Below are 18,236 nucleotides of genomic sequence, written 5' to 3' on the forward strand. Positions count from 1 at the left end.
CCGTGAGTTCGAGCCCCGCATCGGGCTCTGGGCTGATGGCTCAGAGCCTGGAGCCTGTTTCCGATTCTGTGTCTCCCTCTCTCTCTGCCCCTCCCCCGTTCATGCTCTGTCTCTCTCTGTCCCAAAAATAAATAAACTTTAAAAAAAAATTAAAAAAAAAATGGTGGCATTATAAAATAATTAAACTATATGTTTCATCATGTATTTTGAGCTCTATCTTTCCATCAAATTAGACTTGCAGAAAGCAAGTTTTAGATAGGTCTATTCAGAAATATCTTCATTGAAGCATATCTTATTGACAGTGCCAGATTTTAACACGGTTTGGTAAAATTGAGTTTCTTAAGAATGCTTTAATTTGCATACAATTTCCTTAAAATTTCTTTAAAACAAATGATCAGTTATTCTTATAAAAGAGCTCATGAAAGTACTCTTTTTGTAAATGTAATGCTGGTGTAAATTTTCTTTTAGTTAAGCAGAAACCAATTCATCTTTTTTAAGTTGATAAGGATTAACTTTCCCCTTGTGTTTCCCTGTTTGCAGGGACTTCTGGAAAGTTCAGGCTAAGTTTCTTGCTAAATCACATCAATGAAATCAACCTCAATGGTAAATGTATTTGCAACTCCTTCTTCCCACACAGTTTTTGGCTTTTGTAAAAGATCGATATATATTTAATATAGTCTTTTAGTTTTTTAGAAATTGGATATTTGAGGGGTGCCTGGGTGGCGCAGTCGGTTAAGCGTCTGACTTCAGCCAGGTCACGATCTCGCGGTCCTTGAGTTCGAGCCCCGCGTCAGGCTCTGGGCTGATGGCTCAGAGCCTGGAGCCTGATTCTGATTCTGTGTCTCCCTCTCTCTCTGCCCCTCCCCCGTTCATGCTCTGTCTCTCTCTATCCCAAAAATAAATAAACGTTGAAAAAAAAAAAAATTAAAAAAAAAAAAAAAAAGAAATTGGATATTTGAAATTATGTATTTGTGGATCAATAATTTACATATGACTGATTTTTCAGTGTGAAACATACATAGTTTTCTCAGACTAGATAGGCTCTTAGAACACTTTTTAAATATATAATTGAAGGCATTATAGTCATTTTGATTACGTAGAATGTTCAGCATCTGTAACAAATACTCAAGTAACAATAGCTTAAACAACTTAGAATTTATTTCTCACTCATGTAATAGTTTAGGCATAAGAATCCAGATATGGTACCATGATTATATAATGGCCCAGACGCTGTATGTATCACTGCTCTCCCTATCCCTTGTTATTGACAGAGGTGTGCAGGCAAACTGGTTCTCTGGGGGGGGGGGAACATCCCTGATTTGTGTATTTGCTGGTTCTTGTAGTGCAAATCTCCGTATTAGCCGATTTTAAACTATCAACGGCTTCACCACTGGCTTGCAAAATTCCCGAAAATTTAACAATCAGCTCTAACGAGTTTTGGCTCCAGCCCAGCTCTAGCTGTTGCCTTCATCCTTGTGGTCATGATGGCTCACTAGCAGTACCATATTCCAGTCAGAGGAAAAGGGCCCTTCTCTTAGGAATGTGATTTGATGTTGCCCACATCATTTCCTTTTCCATCCCACTAGCTGGAAGTTAATCACATGGATACACCTAACAGACAGGATAGGGAATATCTTTATTCTGTGTAGGTGATTATGTGTTGGTTCTTATGAAACAAGGGAAGAAAGACATTTGATGAATAATAGTAGATTTTGCCACAGACATGCGTTAAAAATTAGTGACATATACTGATGATTAAGTTAATATATGACAGCTGTTAATTTCAGGATTTTTCCACTTCAACTAACAATGGAATGAGTAATAACCAAAGCATCTCATTAATATTAGTCAAAGAACAATGCAATGCTACATTAAAACAGTGACAAGAATCATTAAGATGTTTTCAGAAGTTAAATGTGATTTTTGTACTAATCCATTATTCATTACACATTTTTCACAAAGTGCCCTCATGGAGTTTTTAAAAAGTTAGTTAAAATCACATATTAATAGAATGGATTAAGAAAAAAGTTGAACTCGGAGAAATCTTTCCTACTCCCCAGCTGTCTGTTGCTGAAAGTAAAACAACAATGGCATTTGAGAATTTTATATTCCTAAGAGTTCAGATTAACGAATGAGTAATCTGAGAGGTTGTCTATAAATCATGGTTGAACAACTGGGCTGGGTTTGTTTATAAAGAAAAATAAATAAAGATGTCCATGACAACCAGTGCATTCCACATAAGATTCTAGAGTTCATACTAAAAGAGCATCTTTAAATTATGCTGTTCAAACCCACAAATCAAAATGCCTCTCTTTGCTAATCAGCAATACTGTCTACAGTATGGTACATCACCCACTTCCTGTATAACACCACCAAAATTGTCTTTGTATTTTTTTCAGATGGTTAACTATAAAGTGAAAGGGTGGTTGCATTGATCTTCTTCCCTTAGAAAATTGCCACATGATTCCCAGTCACATCAGGTATTAGTTAATTTATACCTTTCAATTTTCCCCCAGCTTTAGTGAAGTATTATTGACAAAAGTATATATTCTTAAGATGTACAATGTGATGGTTTGGTATATACATATATATTGTGAAATTATTACCACAATCAAGTTAATTAAAATATCCATTACCTCCCATAGTTATTATTATTTTATTTTGGTGTGGTGAGAACACTTAAGATCTACTCTCTTAGGAAATGTCAGTACAATACAGTACTATTAAGTCGCCCGCCATGTTGTATATTAGATTTTCCAGAACTTATTCATCTTGTAGTTCTCTTTTAATTCTTTATTATTTTTAGAAAATCCCAGAAAAGGAGACTTTTTAACATATTTTTCTTTCTTGTTGTTGGATAAAGCCAAAAACAGAAGTCTTTTTAATATAAGGATTTATTCTAGAATAATTTTTATATAGAGAAATCTGTTTTCTGTGTGTGAATTTTCTGTTTTCTTCGTTGTTTTACACCCTAAATCTATTATTTTTCCATCTTGAGCCATCAAAGTCTTGGGTACCATTTTTCCTTCTAAAAATCATTATCATTTAGGGGCACCTGGGTGGCTCAGTCAGTTAAGCACCGGACTTCGGCTCAGGTCATGATCTCACAGTTTGTGGGTTTGAGCCCCATGTTGGACTCTGTGTTGACAGCTCAGAGCCTGCAGCCTGCTTCAGATTCTGTGTCTCCCTCTCTCTCTGCCCCTTCTTGGCTCATACTCAGTCTCTCTCTCATTCTCTCACTCAAAAATGAACATTAAAAAAAATTAAAAATTATTATTTATCTTGCTTCAGGGACCTATTCTTTGCTTAGGTCCTAAGTATGTTCATATTTGTTAATTCATTTCAGCATACATTTATTAAATATGTAAGTATACAAAGTCTCGTAGAGAAACAACCTTACATTCTGGAAGACACTATGGAGTCCAAAAATGTGTAGAAAGCTACAATGTCCTGTTCTCAAGGAATTTATAATCGACGAGATGAATACATACATACTTAGAAAAGAAGAGCACATATGCAGATATAGAAACTAGAGCGTATAGGAGCATAAAGAAGGGAGGGGTCATTTGGAGAACATTCTTAGTATATTTATTATGGGCACCATGAAGAGAGAATTGCAGTGGAAGTTGCTTAACCCTCAACATCTATATCACTCATTTTACTAATGTGTTTCCTGTAACAAAGAGACTGGAAAGGTAAAAACTACATTTCTCATAAGCCAACTAGTATCTCATTCAATTTTAAAAAATTTATTGATTTATTTTGAGAGAGAGTGTGAAAGCGATAGTGGGGGAGGGGCAGGGAGAGGGAGAGAGAGAGAGAATCCCAACAGGCTCCTGCTCTGTCAGTGCATAGCCCAGTGAAGGACTAGAACTCACGGAACTGTGAGATCATGACCTGAGCAGAAATCAAGAGTCAGATGCTTAACTGACTGAGCTACCCAAACACCCCAGAACTTATACAATTTAACTTTTACCAATGTTACGCTTGCATGCAAGATTTGGAAGACAACACTGAAATGGAGGGCCTGATTATGCTTTTTCTGCTGCCAAGCTCAGTCATGAAACAATTTTCCTTCCTCCTTGGGAGGGTTGGCCGAGATCCCAGGATCTTGCCACCCACCTCAGTGGTGGGTATGTTTGAGAGATAGAGTATGAGGAATCAAATTTGTTATTTTAGCTGTCTCAGTGTGGTGCCAAAGCCTGCTGAGATGGTGCTGGCATCTTGATAGTTGCTATCTCCTGATTTTGGTAGTTCATTGTGGCACTGTGTATCTGGAACCAGTGGCTTCCACATCAAAAAGATGATTTATGGTCTTTTTTAATGGTGCTGGTTTGAGTATCAACCTGGAGCCCATTCCTTCAGCTGTCCTAAGAATGCTATAAGCCATTTAGTACACTGTAATAAATCCCTTTGGTTTTAAACTAGTTAGACAAACTTGTCTCTGCAACTGACCAACATGGTAATACTATAAACTCTTATGTCTCTGTTTTTATGGGAAAATATGATTGAGTAGAACATTCCAGACAGAATGAGTAGCTCAAGCAGAGGCAAAAAGTGTAATATTTGTGGAGGATTCCTCTTTGAACCAAGCAGCTGTAGCAAAAATGTTAGGGGCACTGTGGAGTTTTGGCTAGAAGTGCAATTTGGAGAAGACATGGTCACTAGACTGAGGAGACTTTTAGGGCTAGACAATGGGGAGTCAGTTAATTTGGGAATATTAATCTGGAAATGGGATATGGAACAGATTTGATGAAATGGAGACTGAAAAGGGCCTGATCCAGTATAAGGGTAAGGCAAATAGTGAGGATAAAAAGGATAGAATAATTATGAGAAAAATCTGATGAGACAATGCTGAGTGGGTTCTTATTTGCATTTTAATTGTGATGTTCCAGATAAATGTACTCTGAGCCTCCAACTTTGTTATCTGAATCATTGATGAGAACCTAATATGGATAATATGCAGGCTTAGGAAATGCTAGATGCACAAGATGGGAGACAGACTGGAGTGAGATAAAAGGCTATCAAGTGAAATGACCTAGTGAATGTAAAAAATGGTTTCCATAAGCAGGAACTCTAATTGGATTACATTGTTGGTTTCAGATAGAATTTATAGAAAATTAACCAATTTTCTATAAATAACCACTTATTCCAAGCAGGCTCTGCACTACCAGCATGGAGCCTGATGTGGGGCTGGAACTCACCAACCATGAGATCATGACCTGAGCCGAAATCAAGAACTGGACATTTAACCAACTAAGCCACCCAGGAGCCCCAACTTGTCTATTTAGTTATGAGTATACTTAAAGACCACTGGACTTAGAAAATATCAGTTCAGGGTGCCTGGGTGGCTCAGTTGGTTAAGTGTCCAACTTCAGCTTAGGTCATGATCTCAGTTTGTGGGTTCAAGCCCCGTGTTGGGCTCTGTGCTGCCAGCTCAGAGCCTGGAGCCTGCTTCAGATCTGTGTCTCCCTCTCTCTCTACCCCTCCCCTGCTTGTGCTCTGTCTCTCTCCCTCTCCCCAAAATAAATAAACATTAAAAAAAATTTAAAAAAAGAAAATATCAGTTCAGGTCCTGGTTTACTTTTTTGTATGTGATTTTAGACAAGTCACCCACCTGACTTCTCTAAGTCTGAATTTCTCTATCTGAAAAATGGGGATTCTAATACCTGCCTTAATGATTTGAAGGGCTTATTTTTAAGAATTATTTCATTTTGAAGAAACATCTTATTCAGTATTCTGTTCTAAACTGGATGAAACTGAGCTCTCATCACATTTTACAATACATGGAGAATAACTTAAGTTGTGATGAGAAAGTCTCACCATAAATTTTTAAAAATCCTTAATTGAAGTAGAATAAGACAATGGGAGTGGAGTATTTTTTCTAGAAAATATTATTCTGGGGACAGTACTCTAGAAACAATAGTAATACATAATACTTATTGAACACATATTAGAAGAAAATCACTGTTTTAAGTGCTTTATAGGTATTAATTCTTTGATCCTCAAGAAACCTATGAGATATTCAATGATAAAACAGGAATATTTGTTGAATGTTTAATACAAATGCTGCCAATGGTCTTTCTGTTCAAATTCAGCCTACATTTAATGCAGAATGCTAATTCTCCTCCAATGTATGTTTATTACTTCTCTTTTTACCTTTAACACTCACTGAGAATCCTATTAAAATTACACCACTTAATTTCCCTGTGATTGAAAAAGAACACACATTTTGGTGTGATAGGTCAAAACTCTTATTTTGTAACTCAAAAACATCCAGTTTAAACTTTTTTTGCTTAAATTTCTCTCATAAAATATTGCTTGCCCTGTCCCAGTTTCACTTTTATTATTATTTTCCTGGTAGATCTTCCCCTTCTCACTTTCTATGTAATATTTCTTTTAAGTATGTGTTTGATAGAGTGTGTAAAGGATTTTTTTCTAATTCTTTCAGACAGAGTTTGTTTTCATGGGTGATATATTCAAGATATATGTTGAAATTACTGATTTTTATTTTCCAACTTGTCTGTTTTCTGTTAACCAGGCATTTCTTTGTTTTTTATTCTTTCTCTTCTTGTACCTCCTGTTTGCTCACATTTATTTTTGTATTTGACTTTCAGCCATTTTAACCATAATGGTCCAAGAACTGGTTTTATTTAAATATAGCTTGCTGTGGTTTATAGTGCTTTCTAGAGTGTTTATCAGTTTTTAAAGTTTTGTGACCATTTTCTATTCAAATATTGCCTCTATTTCATTATTCCTCTACTCTCCTTTATGGACTCCAAATACCTATTATGGACCCTTTCACTATGACTCCTATATATTTCTATATTTCTCTTATTTTCCATTTTTTATCTCATTGTGCTTCAGGCTTCAGATCAGATACTTTTTTGAGCTACATTCCAGTTTACTGCCTCTCTCTTTAGAACTTTCTGATTCTTAGAAAACTTACATATTTTGAATATTTTCACTTTTCGGTTCTAAAATTATTATTTGATTAGTTTAGTTTTGATTCTTGGCTAAAATCCTTTATTTTGTCATTTAATATCTGTGCATATTATTCTCTGTTATTTTGAAATTATTTTATCAAAATTCTATTATCTGGATCTCCGGTAGGTCTGTTTCTATTGGCTGTTTTTTTCATTTCATTTTCAGTTAATTCTTTTCTTTCTTTTTTGCCCATTCTTTTTTTTTTTCTATTGAGTACCATATATTATATATGAAAACTCTTAGGTGTGATATTATGCTTTTATTTTTATTTATTTTTAATTTTTAAAATTTATTATTATTATTGTTATTATTATTTTAGAGAGACACAGAGCAAATGAGAAGGGGAGAGGGGCAAAGGGATATAGAGAAAGTCTTAAACAGGCTCCATACTCAGCATGGAGCCTAACTCAGGGCTTGGTCCCATGACCCTGGGATCATCACCTGAGCTGAAACCGAGTCAGACTCTCAACTGACTGAGCTGCCCAGGCACCCCTATGTGATATTGTTTTTAGTTTACATTATCTTTTTCCAGAGAGCGTTTTTCTTTTGCTTCTCTTAGGTAAATTGTAGCTGGTGCAGCTTTATCCAAGCAGACTTTTAGCTGATTCAAAGTTGGTCTTGAATCTCTGTTAAGAGCCAGTTTATTTCTCACATTTACTCCTATAGTGGAATGTATCCCTCTGGGAATATAAACTAAATACTCAGGGTCTACAATAGGATTCCTCTGTCTTGGTTGATCCTGGGATCTAATTTTTGTCTTTAGCATTATGAAATGGCCAAAAAAATTTTCTCAGCTTCTTAGCCTCTCAGCTGTACTTTCTGTTTTTCTCTCCCTTCTCAGATACTGTTATAGAACTAACAAATGCCTCCACGAGATATTCATCAAATCTTTTGTTGCCCATTAATCCTCTCAGCCATTATGTGCTTTTGGGTGGAGAGAGAAGAAGGAAATTAAAGATATGGATTCCTTGCTATCCTGGAGAGGGTAAAACCGTTTGAGGTTCTTCTAGTTTTATACTTATCTAAGCTTTTCAATTTTACTACTCAGGAATTATGGTGTAAATGGTGGTTTGCTCTAAAAATACGATCTCTTGAGAAATTTGGGATGCTAGGTTACAGTTCCTTCTGCTCTGGATTCTTATAACCATATGAGGGAGCAATCTATGCATAAGGGTTTCTGTTATCCCAATTAACTGCCAGAGCTTAGCCTAGAGTTTAGGTTATTAGGCTCATTCTTAGAGACTCATCAATACTTAAATTCCAGTTGATTCCTTTCTCATTTCCCCTTCCTTGCTCACTTGTTCAAATCTTACCATGTTAAGACAAGGAAAAAGTTCTTATGTCCTCACTTATTCTTCCTATTTTGTATATTATGGGTTCTATGTATGTTCTATGTTTACATATACTTCCATTCTTGATATTTAAAGTCAGGTTTTTGAAATTACTAACAATATGCAAACAATGCCTTCCTCTCTCTAACATCTGTTATTTTAACTGGAACCCAGAACTTTCAAAATTGCATATGCTATAGTTTTATAAAAGTCAGCTTAGGGGGAATAGTGGTCCACTGTTTGTGAGACACTGTACTTTCCCAATCCATGGATTATTTTCCCTTGAATGAGGGATATGAAACTTGTTACTAAATTGTTTTTGTTTTGTCATTTGGCAGTTTTGGCAATAAAATGGTACCTGAAGTCAGCTGCTAAAGATTCTGAAGATGACTCCTAGGAGCAAGTGAAGATGCCTGCAGAGCCTTATTTCTTTGTGGCCTCTTCAGCACTCTCCAGGATCTCTGGTAAGCTTCTATTGGATTGAACTCTGCTTATTTTGCAAATTGAGCTCCTTGATTTTGTTTGTTCTAATACTTCTAGATAGGAAATTGTGGTATGAGAGAGTCCAGATTTTTCATGGTGAGATTTAGTGGGCCACAACTTTTGGGTTTGTGGCCAACCTCGTCTATGAGGTAAATGCCTTTGGGAGGTCCTTCCAGGTCTTTGGAACTGTGCACAGACAGCCAGAAACAGTAAATCTGGTTGATTGGCAGTATTCTTTCAAGGGAAAATAATGGGTGTGCATCAGTTAAAATAAAGCAAGATGGCAGCTGTTAGGGGACTCACAAGGGGACTTAAGGTAAGTCCACAGCATAAACTACTGGGGGACTTGAGGAAATAAGTTAAGAAATTCAGACTTTTTAGACCAATATCTCGTCAAAACCTAGGCAGGCACAAGTCAGACTATTAAAAGCCATTATGGTGTCTGTCACTACAAAGAAATCCAAAAGGAATAACAGATCTACTGCTAATGGGAATCTTGGAAGCCAAAGCTGAAAAATTGGTGGGCACTGGTTGAGCACTTAACTACTGATAGAGGGCTTGCCATCTAACTCTATGACCGCCGTGCTAGGATACATTGATTACAATATAGATTAGATTGACACTAAGTCACCCACCAGACTCAAGAAAATGTCTATGCAACAAAGTACACTGTAAACCACCACAAAGTCACCAACCCAGAAGCACATTGCTCTTAGGTATTAATTTGGCTCCAAGAGGCACAAGGCTCACCTAAAGAAAGGGGCTCCTTAAATTTGAAAGAATTAAGTGTTCTTCCTTCCGGCACACCTGCTAATTTGTGCCTAAGAGCTGTAATCCTGGAAGCTGTAGATATCTACAAAAAATTGAAAAATCTTACTAAGACAACCTAGAATGGTAATTATAGAGAATATTCCAATTAGATCAGATCATTCATTTAAGAAGAGCTCTTTATAGTAAAGCATCCCAAATCAAACAAACACAATGGAATACCTATTTTAATCGGCAGGCAGAGGCTCCAAAAAAGCTTCAAGATTCCAAAATAGCTTCATTGAAAGTTTCACTGCAAAAGGTTAGTGAAGAGGACACAACAGGTATCCAAAAGAAAAGACTGTAAGACTGACATGTCTCCCATTACACCCCTCCATCCTTGTTTGCCTGAATATTTACAGTCTACTCATCTGAATTGTCTTTCCACTTGGAAGAGGTTGAAGACTGTAAACAAAAAGTCTGCCAAGTTAGTGGCCTTACAGATACCCTCATATCCACCTTCAAAAGGACTCTTATATGAACCCCTTGCAGGATTGATGCCACTCAGAGATTCTCCAGTAACTGCCAGTTAATTCTTTAAATAGCCAAGGAGAAATTAAAATTAATAGAAAACTTAGCCAAATTCTAGTAGATACTGGAGCTACACTTTGTATGTTAAACTCTACTTGCTCCAGAGTCTGAAGATGGGACCCTGGGAAAACTGTCAGAATCCAGAAAAGAATGAGAATTCTTACCAGAGTCATCTATCCCAGATCTCTGTCTATACTGTCCAATTCAGGGAGGAAAGTGACATTTCACCTTGTCTCTTCCTTTCCAAATCTATTCCCATTGGTTGCCAATTCATTCCTTCCCATAAATAGCTGTTACCCTCTTTATTGCCTAATTTTGTGTCCTAAGAACTTGGCTTGACAGCCATCAGGTCAGGGGCCCCAAAATATCATCAGACAGAAATGTGGGTTGTACCCCATTTGCTGCTAGACATGGCTGGGCAGAGGTGTGGGTGGCACTGCAGTTGCAGTGGGGGTCCTACCAACTATTACGAGGTCTTACAAAATTGTCTCAATGTTTCTTTTAACTATCTTTGGGAGTGGCTTTGGATCTTGGGAGGGTAATATCTTTTGTACCCCTTTGACGCCTTTTCGAACCATGAGGTTGTTCAGTACTGCCAGAAATATTTGTAGTTTGTCCCTGCTGAAACCTGACAAGATATTGAAATATGTTTTTAGAGTAGCTCTATAGTCAGAAGTTGACCTTATTGGGAGCCAATATTCAGAGCCTGATAGGAACTTTTAAAATGCCTTCATCCCTAAGCTAAATGTATCCAGAGGGGGGTGGGGTGGGGAGACATTCCAAAGACAAAGCTCTAAATCTAGGACATAAGGACCTTTTGATTTCATCTTAGTTGAAGATTTTCTTTCTCATCTAAAGTAGCAAATTGAAGAAAATTTAGTTGGATGGGTAGATTAATCCCTTCATGTCAATTGGGTTGCTATCCAAGTCTTGGAGGAATTAAAAACAACTCTCCTTGTCTTATATTGAGTCTTTAAAAGAACAAAAATACAGCTCTGGATATGCAACTCAAATGCAACTCAAAACCCACTATCCTTTTTGCCAATCATAAAACCTCCCCTATTCATGTCAAAAAGCTTGTAGTTATTATAAAAATTCTGGCCTTAGGAAACAAAAGTCCTTCTTGGAAGAACTTGGGTCCCTGTGCCTTTGAGATGTAAATGTTCTACCTGGCCTTCTCTAGGAACTTTCATCAAGGCCATCTCTTTGAAATGCAGACTTAGGAGGTAATTCTTATCAGAAGGAAATAAGGGGGAAAAGGAAGTTTGGAAATTAGGTGTAAAACTTAATCTTCTCCACAAATATTAGTTCAAGCCATCTGACAGGTATTCTTATTTCATCTGTTAGAAACACAATTTGAATTCAGCAATTGTTCTTTTATAAACTACTGAGTTTTGCTTTATCATACCTGTCTCATAACTAAAATTTTAAAACAAAAGGTAAAGATCTCTGTTTACCTCTGTCTGTATGATGATGTATATCTATGTATGCATGTTGTAAATGTGTTATTTTTTTTTTTATACCTTGAGATGGTATTGTCCGAATCAATTTGTGAAGAGCTCTATTTAGTTGGCTTAAACATTTAGGGGCGGCTGGGTGGCTCAGTCGGTTATGCATCAGACTCTTGATATGGGCTCAGGGGTGATCTCTCGGTTATGATCTCTCAGTCAAGAGATCCTGGAGCCCTGCATCTGGCTCCAGGCTGAGCATGGAGCCTGCTTGGGATTCTCTCTCTCCCTCTCTCTGCCTCTCCCCCACTTACATATGTTCTCTCTCAAAATAAATAAAACAAAAACAACAACAAAAAAAGAAAATCAAGAATTTATATAAATCATGTATATGCTCAGAAACACAGAAATTAACCTAAATATTTTTCAAGTTCTCATGATTTAAGATAATATTCAATAACTAGTTTAAGGTTGTTAGTTTAACTAAAACAGGCATTATTCTGCGTTATCAGCAGTACATATACTGCTTTTATTCTACCTATGTCTACTAAAAGTCAAATAAGCTCATGTTACCTCTGTTACAGAATTTGTCAGCAAGAAAGATAATTTAAGAAGACAGTTAGCTGTTTAATGTCTCAAGAAATTTTCATGAGTAATCTAGACATAATTGTTAAGGAAAAGAAAATTAAATAGATGTTAGTAAAAGCTTATAAATGAACTTTTCAACAATAAAAATGTCAATTCAAATGTGAATTATTTGATTCTTTGTTTTTCCTACTCCCACTTGAAGACAGTGCGTGTAAAAGTCCTTACTGAAGTTTGGATGATTGGAAGAGGCAAGATTAGGAGTAAATCTTCAATTAAGTAGAGTGCTTAGCGTGTGGTATTCTGAAATAAATAGTATAGCTATAGTCACAATGATTATGTCAGTCATTTACTGGGTCCTTGCTTTGTTTCCTAAATGCCCAAAGTGTTTTGTGAATCTCTGATTTCCTCAATAGTCCTATGAAGTTAAGATAGTTACAGGTGAAAATAAATCTTTGAGAGAGACAAGTAACTTGCTCAACTCACCAGTAACTCTGAGGTCTGAGCTCAGGTTTGCCTGACTCTAAAACTCTGTGCACTTTGTATGTTATGCATGCATTTTTAGTTAATTAGACTTTATTTTATTCCTATCACAATAATAGTGGTAGTATGGAGCATTATCTGGAAAAGACAATTCAATGTATAAAATAATGATGTTCAAATGAAATTTTACCTTGCACTTGATGAAATGATTTATGAGCTGTTGCAATGCTTTATTTCATGTGTGTGTGTTTGGGGAGTGCATGTGTATGCATTTATTTCATGTTCTAGATTTAAAGTTTTTGAAGGCAGGATTTTCTTTTTTCCTTTTGTATTTGTTACTGTATTTATCATGGTAAAATGTAAACAAATTCTTGGTGCTTATTCAGTTCTTATCAGACAATAAGGGATAAATGTACACTGTTTTACAGAATTTTATCTGGAACCAGCTTTGCTAGCTACCATGGCCCCTAAGTTGAAATAAGGGTGATGTATGTGTGTGTGTGTGTGTGTGTGTGTGTGTGTGTATGTATGTGTATATATATATATATATATATATATATATATATATACACACACATACATACATATATTATATGTATATATACACACACATATATACATATGTGTGTGTGTGTGTGTGTGTGTGTGTAGATATATATATATATATATATATCTTTTTTTTCTTTTCATATCTGTAGACCGGCACAGTGAGATTTATCTCTGAACAGTGATCAAGGAGATTTCTACCTACTTTTTTTTCAAGAAGCAAATTTATTTTATGGTAAAATGGTATAGTACAGAAACATAATATCAAAATATAAATTCAGGAACTGCATTTGCATAAATGCCAGAGTGATAGAAGAAAGAATGCTAGAATCAGATAGACCTAGGGACAGCAACAATAACAGTATTAATAACAACAGTGATTAATACAGCAATGACTATGAAACTGTACTAATATTCCTCATGCAATCCTTACAACTCAAGGTACATTTCATTACACTTTTCTTTGCCGAGGAGGAAACTGAGGTTTAGAGAGGGTAAGTCTGTTATCCAGCCTCACACAGGTAGTAATGAACAGAATCAGGATTATGTCATAGGTCTATCTTAATTCAAAAGAATCTATTTACTATTAGGTTTATAATGCCTCTCAAATGTAGTCTGCACCAATGCTGTTTTTGTTTTTTTTTTAAATAATTTCTTGTGTTTAACTGTAAACAACAATCTTCACACAGTAAAATGATTGTATGCAATCTGACTGGCTCATAATCATCATAAACTCACTGCTTTTAAGTCATACCCTAGACTTCCCATTATCAGTATATTGCTAGAGAATTTTAACAGTCAAATATACTTAACAATAATGCATGTTTTAGATATTAGAAATAAAAGTCTAAAATAATTCCAAGCATTAAGTCTCTATAACTTAATTTTTCAGTGGACAGAAAAGGAATGTATATTTAGTACTTGATACTATCTAATTTCATCCAGGTCTCTTTTTGCTGCTACATCCTCTGGGCAATAATTTGACCTTCCCCTTGAACTTCGATTTTTTTTTTTTGTCATGTATTTTTAGGTTTCTGAATTAACAGGAAAAAAATTAGCACCATTTTCTCTTCTCCACAAACCTCATTTTGTTCACATTTCCTCTTCTTCCAGCCATCTCCCTAGGCAACAAAGCAAACATAGGAAAACTTTTTATTTTCAAAAAATTAAAAAATTTAGATAAATGTTGAAGAAAAAAATGAAGATTGTCTTTTCAGATGCTTATGTAACTAGGAAAAAAAGCAAAAATGTTTCTCACTTACATTCTGACATTTATATGCCAGCTGTTGCCTGTCTAGGAGCTCTGTGTGTAATACTGACCCAGAATAGCAATTAACCTTTGATCTTGAGTATCTCTTCATTACACCTCTCTTTATCTTCCTTGTTTTTTCTTTCTGTGAAACCATATACACTGTCAGTATAAAGTCATTTCACATGTTCAAAGTAAACAAAACTGCTCATTTTGGTCAAACATCCCTCAGAAGTTTCTTCCAGGAAACTCCAAGCCAGATAAAAAAAACTTCATGTGATTTTTCAAATCATGATCTCAATATGTTTGCAAGTGATTTGTTTTTCATAGTTACTAAAATATCTACTGTAACTCAAGAAATCTCCGTTATGCTTTAAAAAAAAGAGAGAAAAAGAAAGAAAAATATACCAATGAAATCTGTTAAATGAAGTACCAGTTCTGGATGAAACCAATAGTCAGAAGTTCCTGTTAGATTTAGTTTGGAGAGCATGTTTATTGGGGCTGGGTATGTGGCCAGGGCATCTGGAGTCATCAGAAAAAGCTTCTGTAATATCTGCTCAAATTACAGCAATATTTTTTTCATGGGGAGCTATTTCTTTGACCCTTGTATGCTATTAGAAAACTTTAGTTATTTCAAACCAAAGTTGACAAAAAGAAGTCAGGAAAACACCAACGTAATGGTTCCTTTTTTACAGTAGGATAGTGGCCCACATAAAAAAAATCAGTATAAAAATAATAAAAATCCAAAAGCTATTATTAGAGTCACATTAGGATCTTTAAAAATCAATGGGATGAATCCATAATTTCATCACACACCATATTTTCCACCCCAAAAAACTAATAAAGCCACAATGTAATTATCTTGTGAAATGAGTATCCCATCTATAGTCAGATCACATCTTACTCACATCCAAGGCTGGCAGGTAACTCTCTCATTATACTTATGTTTCTCACTTACAGCACAGATTTCTAAGCTGCCATGACCACCACAGACCACATTATTAAACCTGGACTAATACTTGAGATGACTGCTATTTAATGAGTACCTACTATGCTGTTAGGCTCTCTGCTAGGTGGTTTATAATCATTTCTAATTTGCCTTCGACATTTAGTATTGTTTTTCTAGTGTGTACGCGAGAAAATTAAAACCTGAGATGGTTCAGTAGTTTACCAAAAATATATAGCTATGGAATGAAAATCCTGGGATTGAAATACAAATCTCATCCCCAAATCTAGGGTATTTTTACTACAACTTACTGTTTACAGAAGCAATTAACAGAATGAAAGAATCACTGTGGGGTGGGACAGGTGGAAATGGCCTTATTTCATGCTCCATATATGGCATTCATTTTTGGTAATTCATTATGGGACAGTCGTTTCTTTTATAATTATCAACTCATAATATTACTACCCAGTTTTTGGTTTCTGTGACTGACAAGTTTGAGAAACATGTTTGAGAAAACAATAGCTTATCCAGTTTAAATATGTTTGAATATACTGAATTTATAGTACTTGTAGGATATCCAATATACCTTTTTTTTTTTAAGTTTTTAGTTATTTTGAGAAAGAGAGAAAGTGCAAGCAGGGGAGGGGCAGAGAGGAGAGAGTGAGAATCCCAAGCAGGCTCCAGACTATTAGTGCAAAGCCTAATGCGGGGCTCAAACTCACAAACTGTGAGATCATGCCCTGAGCTGAAGTCAAATGCTTAACCGACTGACCCACCCAGGTGCCCCCCTAGTTTACCTTTTTTAATCCAGTGGCAAGGAAACTCTGCAAATAAACAACAACCAGGTGCACAGGGGACAGTACCTTTTCACCGTATTTTCTATGTAAACACAGAAATCCTATGGTGGCTTAAAAAAATATATATATCCTTATATATATATGTATATATATATACATATATCCTTTGAATATCAGAGTTAATCACTGTAAAGGAACAAACTTAATCATTTTTCATAGCTGCCAGCTGGAATCTTAACTGGAAATTCTGCAGGAATACCTATTAATGCTTCCAGTTGTTTATGACCTAAAAAAAATTGCTGGATCATTCATTCTTAAAAGATTATTATTATAACTGTATTGTTTTAGTGGTATGAAGGTACATTTCCTATTTCTTATGATTTATGACTCTACCCTTTATGAATGGTAACCATCTTCCACAGACAACTGTGCAATGAAAGGATTAAAAAGTAGTTATCCTGTATTACATAGAGTAGCTTTTATCTGTGTTAAGAATTCCTTTTTTTTTCCTTTGTAATTATCTTACCTGCTTCTATATCGCTGTGTAATGGACTGCTGTTTTCCCACTCATGGTTGGCATTATACAAGACAATTATCTAGTTTACAGTTACTTATTTGAAAAAAGACAAGGCACATTACACATATGTGAAGTTATGTGGCTGTAAATATCAAAAATTTTAAATGTAGAGATCTGGTTTTTATAGTTGTAAATAAGAGACATCTGGATATTTACCTTTGACTGCTTTTATAATTCACTTTGAAAAAATAGATTTTAACAGGATGTCTTTTGACCGTAATAGAAATGTGAACTGGAATTATATTTTCTTGAATTACCAACAAGTAGAGCACAGACTACATAGTTCTACAAATAGTGTTTAAACACTGATTAAACACAAGTAAGCAAACAATTTTTACTTTCACTGTATTAAAGCATGTATATAGACTAGATTTTTTAGCTTATATTTTAATATGGCATAAAATGTAGATATACAAATATTGTTTTTAAATGTTAGAGCCTTTTCAATTTTAGGGAAGACCAATTTTGTCCTATTTAAAATAAATTTTTGACCCTTTGTACTAAAAAATTTTAACTTTTCCAATTTAAATAATTTTTCCTCTTCATTCACCAGACAAATACATATCCAGTCATCAACTTTCATACTGACTCACAACATGATTTCCTTAACAAGTTCATTGGGAGGTCATTGATGTTTTGCTTTCCAAGTATTTCAGTTTCATTGGGTATTGTATATTGTAACAGAAATTTAATGTGAGATGATGAAGACTTTGCATAAAACTACAGGCAATTTTACATGGCAGAAAATATACATTACAGTTAATACAGTGGCTTAATGGTTTCCATTTTTCATTCTGTACGTTAAATGTGAAATACCATTTCGGGCGGTGTTTCTAAAACATTCTCTTAAAAACAGACTATCTGGAGAGTACACATGATATGAAATATTCAAAATGAAATGATCAGTGAATGACTTTTGATTGAGACACTGTCCCAGTAGCAGAATGTCTGTGTGGTTTGTAGAACATAATACTTCATTAGCATCCTTCTGTAGTAAATGAACTCAGTCCTCCCAAGATTTACCTTGAAAAATAGAAAGCATTTGGTTTGCATATTTTCCAGGTCACAGGCGCCTTTAAGTTTCTCACAGTGCCATTCCCATACACACATTTTATCATCTTATGTACAATGGCAAAGATTTCCAGACCACCTGAAGCCTGCAGATCATAATGATGAATATTTGTATGCCTGAACAAGGGAACAGACATCATCTTGGGGGTACTTACAGCTTTTGTACCTATGAAGTACATTTAGGAACAGCAACACTATTATCATAACACAGTAGTTTCAGCTACAAAAGGCGGAAAAGTCTTCTGAAAAATAGAAGCAAACTGAAGGCACTTTCTTCTGCATAAGATTGGCCATATTCAGCTTCATCTTTTACTTCCTTATGCCAATCTTATGGAAACATAGAAAAAGATTGCCTGTTTGTAGAATGTATGATAGGCTTTCTAGGTTATTTTATG

General features: G+C 35.3%; 1 long non-coding RNA gene across 1 annotated transcript in view; it reads left to right on the top strand.

Annotated features, from left to right (window-relative positions):
- The first annotated feature begins 220 nt into the window (after positions 1–220).
- Positions 221–18,236, top strand: part of LOC147578586 (uncharacterized) — a 291,483-nt gene continuing 273,467 nt past the window's right edge. Inside the window, exons 1-4 of the long non-coding RNA XR_015255390.1 lie at positions 221–603; positions 2,400–2,480; positions 7,829–7,972; positions 8,657–8,782. This is a non-coding gene — a long non-coding RNA (uncharacterized LOC147578586). The remainder of the gene's footprint in view (positions 604–2,399; positions 2,481–7,828; positions 7,973–8,656; positions 8,783–18,236) is intronic.

This window comes from Puma concolor, chromosome C1, assembly GCF_028749965.1.
Source record: "Puma concolor isolate L17-30 chromosome C1, mPumCon1.1.hap2, whole genome shotgun sequence".
Lineage (NCBI taxonomy): Eukaryota > Metazoa > Chordata > Mammalia > Carnivora > Felidae > Puma > Puma concolor.